At 34.4% G+C, this 5,718-nt stretch overlaps 1 long non-coding RNA gene across 5 annotated transcripts; it reads left to right on the top strand.

The window, feature by feature from the left end:
• Positions 1-1,344: 1,344 nt before the first annotated feature.
• Positions 1,345-4,369, top strand: LOC113321038. 5 transcript variants are annotated; one of them, XR_003346432.1, is made up of 4 exons: positions 1,345-1,756; positions 2,032-2,511; positions 2,640-2,706; positions 3,804-4,369. It is a non-coding gene; the product is annotated as an uncharacterized LOC113321038 (long non-coding RNA). The 5 variants fall into 5 exon arrangements; XR_003346431.1 differs by lacking the exon at positions 3,804-4,369 and adding an exon at positions 2,841-3,076; XR_003346429.1 differs by lacking the exon at positions 3,804-4,369 and having other exon boundaries at positions 2,640-3,076.
• Positions 4,370-5,718: the final 1,349 nt, after the last annotated feature.

Raw genomic sequence — 5,718 nt, forward strand, 5'->3', positions numbered from 1 at the left:
CTTTGGAGCGGAATTTTTTTTTTTCTTCCACAATCGGAATATAATATGAAACTGGAAGAAGAAGAGTTGAAATGAGTAGAATTGTTTTTGATTTGGTTTTTATACAGTTTTACCATAAGGGCATTTATGTAACTTCAATATCATATAGGGTACCCCTTAACTAGAGTTTTTGGCTGGGTATAAATTGATGGCCCCTAAATCCTTTGGGGTGGCCCCTAAAAACGTTAGGCTTAAAAAACAAACATACACGGTATATTGGCGTTTTGATGTCTTGTCCTTGTGCTCAATGAAAACAGTTTGAGGTAACATGGATCTTGATCCAACTTAAATTTACAAAAGATTAAAATAATGTTAGTACTGATATCAAAGTGGACCAAGATGCTACAATCTTGGTCTACGTGACAAAAGTATATAAAACAAATTCAGTATTAGAAGTTAAGAAAAGTTGAGAAATCTCTCCGTAGTTCCGATCCAAGTCTCTCCATATTGTGTTCGCATTTGAAAGTTTGGCCCGTCCGGTCCCACATACGGAGGAAGAAAAAATATTTTTACTTGGTTGGTAAAGCAGCATGACTGATAACGTATTGTGAAAGGAGAAGGAAATACTCCCTCCGTCCCACTTCTAAGTGACCTATTTGATTTTAGATTTTGTCCCAATGATAAGTGATCTATATCATTAAACAATGAGATATTCCGGAACTATCCTTTTAGTTAATTATAAAGAATATACGAAATATGCATAATTTGATAGGCATGTTTATATTCGTTACGTATGTGTTTTAAAATGCTTTTCAATGGTATGAAGTTTGTGAACATCCGTGGAGTATTTTGAGAGGTAAACCATTTCTAAATTTCGATAGTTATTATTCATAAGGGTATAATTGTAAAAAATGCTTAAAAATAATATTTTCCTTGCTTGCCTTAAAAATTGTGCAAATTTCAAATAGGTCACTTAGGAGTGGGACGGAGGAAGTAGAAAATAGGGGAAGAATAAGGAAGAAATTCTCATTAATACGTACAGAATATAATGTTTAAGCCTCTATTTATATAGATATAAGACTTGGTGTCCAAGAATAAGGAAGAAATTCTTTATATCTTAATAATTAAACAAAGATATAAAGAAAAGAGGCCTCTTTTGGTACGACCTCAAGTTTCCGTGTGTACTTTTTGTGCAGTCCGTCGGATCAGATAACTTCAAAACAAGGAATTTAATTACAGCCGTCCATCCAATATGGATTTGGGAATAATATTTATAAATTGTTAGGGCTTCTAATGAAATGATAAAAATATTAAGGACCTAAAAATAAAAAATATATATGATAGATCTCGAAGAGGAATTCTCATTTCCTCTCTCGATTCTTCGAACTAGGTTTCAGAGCAGAAATCTAATCTCAAATGTGAACGATGATCGTTAATCTGATTAAATCCAAACCTTCGATATTCTCCAACTTCAATTCAATTTCTATTCACTAATAACCTTGAGATTTAATCTATGCTCATACTAATCTTCTTTCCAAGGGTTTTCCTATTGAAATTGGGGGTTTTAAGTTTGGTGTTTTAGGGTTTTATGAAACTAATTAAATCACCCCCACCATCCTCTTCCACCTGCTTCGGATACTGTTGAATCACCACCACCACCACCCTACTCATTCAAAAGAATCACCACCACCGCGCTCCTCCGCTCCTAAGTGAGTCGTCCACCACCAGCATCAACACCACCATGATGTATTTTTGATGTTTGATATTATGATTACAGGTATTTTCGATTCTTTGTACATTTTGACTTTTTTTTTTAATCAAATCTGTATTTTGGGTATCAGTTGAAGAGCTAATTTTGGGTATTAGTTGAATTTTAGTTGAAACCAAGAAACTCAGTTCCACTAATTTTTAGTTAGGGGTTAAATGTTTAATTATTATTTATCCATACTTTGTTTGTTTAAATCCCCATAGAAAGTAATGTTTAGTTTTCCTGGTTTCTTTTGAATCCTTTTGCAATCTTACTTTCATTAACAACTGATATCTGATTTTCAGTTGTGCTTTATAGTTATTGAAGCAAGAGTAGGTGGTGATGGAATTTACAGAGGGTTGAGAAGTTCTGGTGAGGGTGAACGGCATTCTTAATGCTGAAAATACATGAAAAGGTCATTTGAGTATTCAAGTTTTCCATGGGGTTTAGGGGGTCTTATATAACTGAGCTTGAACTAGAGGTTAGTTTGCAAAGCAAGTCCAAGTTTTCCAACAAATGAGAAAGTACGGAACTGATGGTTCTCAGGTGCTAGCTTCTATTTTGTATTTTCCCTTTTTTTTCTAGAACTTGCAGTGATCTAATATACATATATTATGTACTTTTCTCTAAGTTAAGTCTCACGGTGAAGAACATAGGTGAAAGGACATATGGAAAATACATATATTATGTACTTTTCTCTAAGTTCAGTCTGATTCCAGAGTTGAGCCTTAATTTACCCCAAGTTGAGCCGTATGGTGATCTATTACTTAACATAGGTGATCTATGTAAGAAACAGACGCATATATTTAATGCAAACCAACAGGATTTTTTTTATTTTGCAGTTGAATGACCTACTTGCACTTTTACAAGTATCCACTTATACCTAAATTGATAGTTCAATGTCATTTTGCAGGTTGCGGAATTATCTTGCAAGTTCCACCTTGCCCAATTGTTAAGTATAACGAGAAATTAGTTTGAAGGTAACTACCATTTTAGAATTTTAAGAAATATGGTTTTGATAGATACATATTACAATGAAAATGTAGATTAAACAAATCAAAAAAAGATAGGGGTTACAATAGCTTTTAGAGATTGAATTTAGTGTCTTCCTTAGAATGTGCTGGATGGACTGCAAAAGGGAAACCTCAATTGAAGGATGTTGATGGGACAAGGAAGATCTTGACCCCTGCAGCATATATGGGAAACCTCAATTGAAGGATGTTGATGGGACAATGGACGAGTAAACCCAAATTTTCAGTCGAGTGGGCTGGCGTAGTGGGACGGACCATCGATCAAAATTTGATCAAAGAGTAAAATCCAGACCAAATTTGATCTGGGATCAGGACCAAATCCAAATATAGTCGGGCGTTGATATAATCTCCGCTACACATCGGGCGTTGATATAATCTCCGCCATTCATCGGGCGTTGAAATAATGTACGCCTGAAACGGGGCGTTGATATAATGTACGCCTGAAACGGGGCGTTGATATAATGTACGCCCGATGGGGCGTTAATATAATGTACGCATGAAACGGGGCGTTGATATACTTAACGCCCCACTTTCACAAATTTTCAAAACTTACATGGGGCGGGCTTTATACCTCCGCCCCATTTTTTTTTTTTTTTTTTTTGTTTCTGAAGCGTATACTATACCAACGCCCCACTCGCGCGTTATCTTTACCAACGCCCCATTCGGGCGTTATCTTTACCAACGCCTGATCCCAGGCGTAATGTTTATCAACGCGCGACCAAATATACTCTTTTCCCACTACGCCACATGACGGATTAAACCCAAATTTGGTCTTTTTTTTTGGTCTTTGGTTATACTCGCACCACTGTGGACGCTCTAAGAAGTGGATCTCATCAGATTACTAAGGTTAAATCACAACTCTAATTTTTATGAATAGTGAGACAAGCAAATTGATTCTTTCACGAATAAATTTGATTAAGATGACTAAGTTCCAGTAGAAACTGATTCGAGTATTAATATTCTCAGCAAAATTATGAATGATCCTTACCAATTTTTTTTTAAATCACAAATACACACAACTCGGGTTTAAATGATGCGAAAAATAGAAACTATTGGAACTCCCTCTGTTAGTCAGAGATAAACCATGACTGCAGAGCAGCTGGCCACTCAATGAGAAATGAATCGTGATCGACAAAGAATCTGTAGGCCAAATATGACGGAGGAGCAGAGGTCTACTGTACGTGAGCGTGATCGTATCCGACATAGAGCCGTTAAGGAAAAGTTGAACCTTTTTTTAGGTTGCACAACATGTGCAGGCAGAAGTTGAACGCGTGATCGTATCCGACATAGAGCCGCTAAGGAAAAGTTGAACCTTTTTTAGGTTACACAACATGTGCAGGCAGAAGTTGAACGCTATATGGAATTAGGCCCTCAACACCGAGGTAAGTTGTAGGTAGGATGTTAACCTTTTGATGGTGTCGGCAAGGTTCTATGTATATGATTTTTTCACTTACAAGAAATAGAATTTTGTAACAGTAGTTTGTATTGCTTCTATTTGAAATTTGAAGGCGGATTTTTCCGCCTTAATGTTTTAGTTTGTTACTCCCTATGTTTTGTAACGGAATGACAAGTCGGTAGGTGCATTGCACGTGCGTCTTAATTAAGATGTTTGTTTGACTGTACCATCTGGACCACCGAGAGCATTGTTTTTTCCCAGTTAGATGCTTAATGTAATTACTAGCTAAAGCCAAAGTCAAAATTGTCCTCATCACAAGTGCCTGCACCTATAATATGGATATCGAGTCAGGTGTTGCATACTCTGATAGCATCACAGAAATGGGATTAATTAATCTGGACTTCCAGTTCTGACACGAGCCAACAGTATTACACACAATAACTAACAAGTTAACTTGGTCAAGATGGAGGTTAACTAGACCTTATTCAAAAAGTCAACTAACAATTGACTTGACAGTCTTTGTCAGTGTACGACCCTAGTGCAGCAAGTGCATGTTCTACGATCCAGATCCTAATTTAATCAAAAAGTTATGACCCGTTTACAACATTCTCTATATAATAATAAATTTTTTTAAAGCGTTCTCATTCACCGGAGCTCCACGTTGATTCTAGTTTCTTGTTGATTTGGTTGATTCTAGCTTCTGGTTAATTCTAGCCCCATCATTTACTATTTTTTTTGGTAATAAAATGTAAATTTAAACTAATAAAATATTATTTTTCTTAAAATAAGATAACTAAATCTTGAAAAATCGTCTTGCCCCGGATAATAACGGTTTAATTTCCATTAAAAAAGTCATTTATTTTTTTAAAGGAAATTTATTTGACGTGGCACAATGAAAAACTTGGAAAATATTTTATGGCTCCATGAAATCTTTTTTAATGGAAAATGATTTTTTATTTCCTAAATCAATTATCTTTAAAATAACAATGTTGCCAAAAATACGTTAAATCAAAAATCAACTACACATTCACGATTTCATCTTAAAAATCAAAAATTAGATGAATCATGCATCAATCACATAATTAATGAATTAAAAAAATGTAAAAAAGGCGTTTTCCAACGTTTAACGTCCAGTTACAGTTCTCAAATTATTTTTCTAATTAGAGTTCCCTTCTATCAATTAAAACTAAAGAATAAGATTACTCTTCGGATGAAATTTAGAAAAAATAAAATAAAATTGGTCGTGGATACTAACATTTGAATCCGATGTTGTGTCTTTCTTGCAAATAAATTCTACAGTGATCCTGTTCAAAAGTAAAAATTACAAAATTGTTAGAATCTGAAGAAAAAAAAATTGAAGCAAGAATTGAAATCTAAAGCGAGCTAATACAAAAACGAGCTACAAAAAATTCAAGCAATAACAAAATAATAAACCTCATTTTTCATATTATTTCCTTTAATTTGTTCATACCATAATTAAAAATAAAATATGTAAAATAACAAAATAAACTAAATAAAGCCAATTTCTAATTTTGTTATGTCTTGATACCTAATATAATATTCGA

The sequence above is a fragment of the Papaver somniferum genome, chromosome 11 (genome assembly GCF_003573695.1).
Source record: "Papaver somniferum cultivar HN1 chromosome 11, ASM357369v1, whole genome shotgun sequence".
NCBI classification, from domain to species: domain Eukaryota; kingdom Viridiplantae; phylum Streptophyta; class Magnoliopsida; order Ranunculales; family Papaveraceae; genus Papaver; species Papaver somniferum.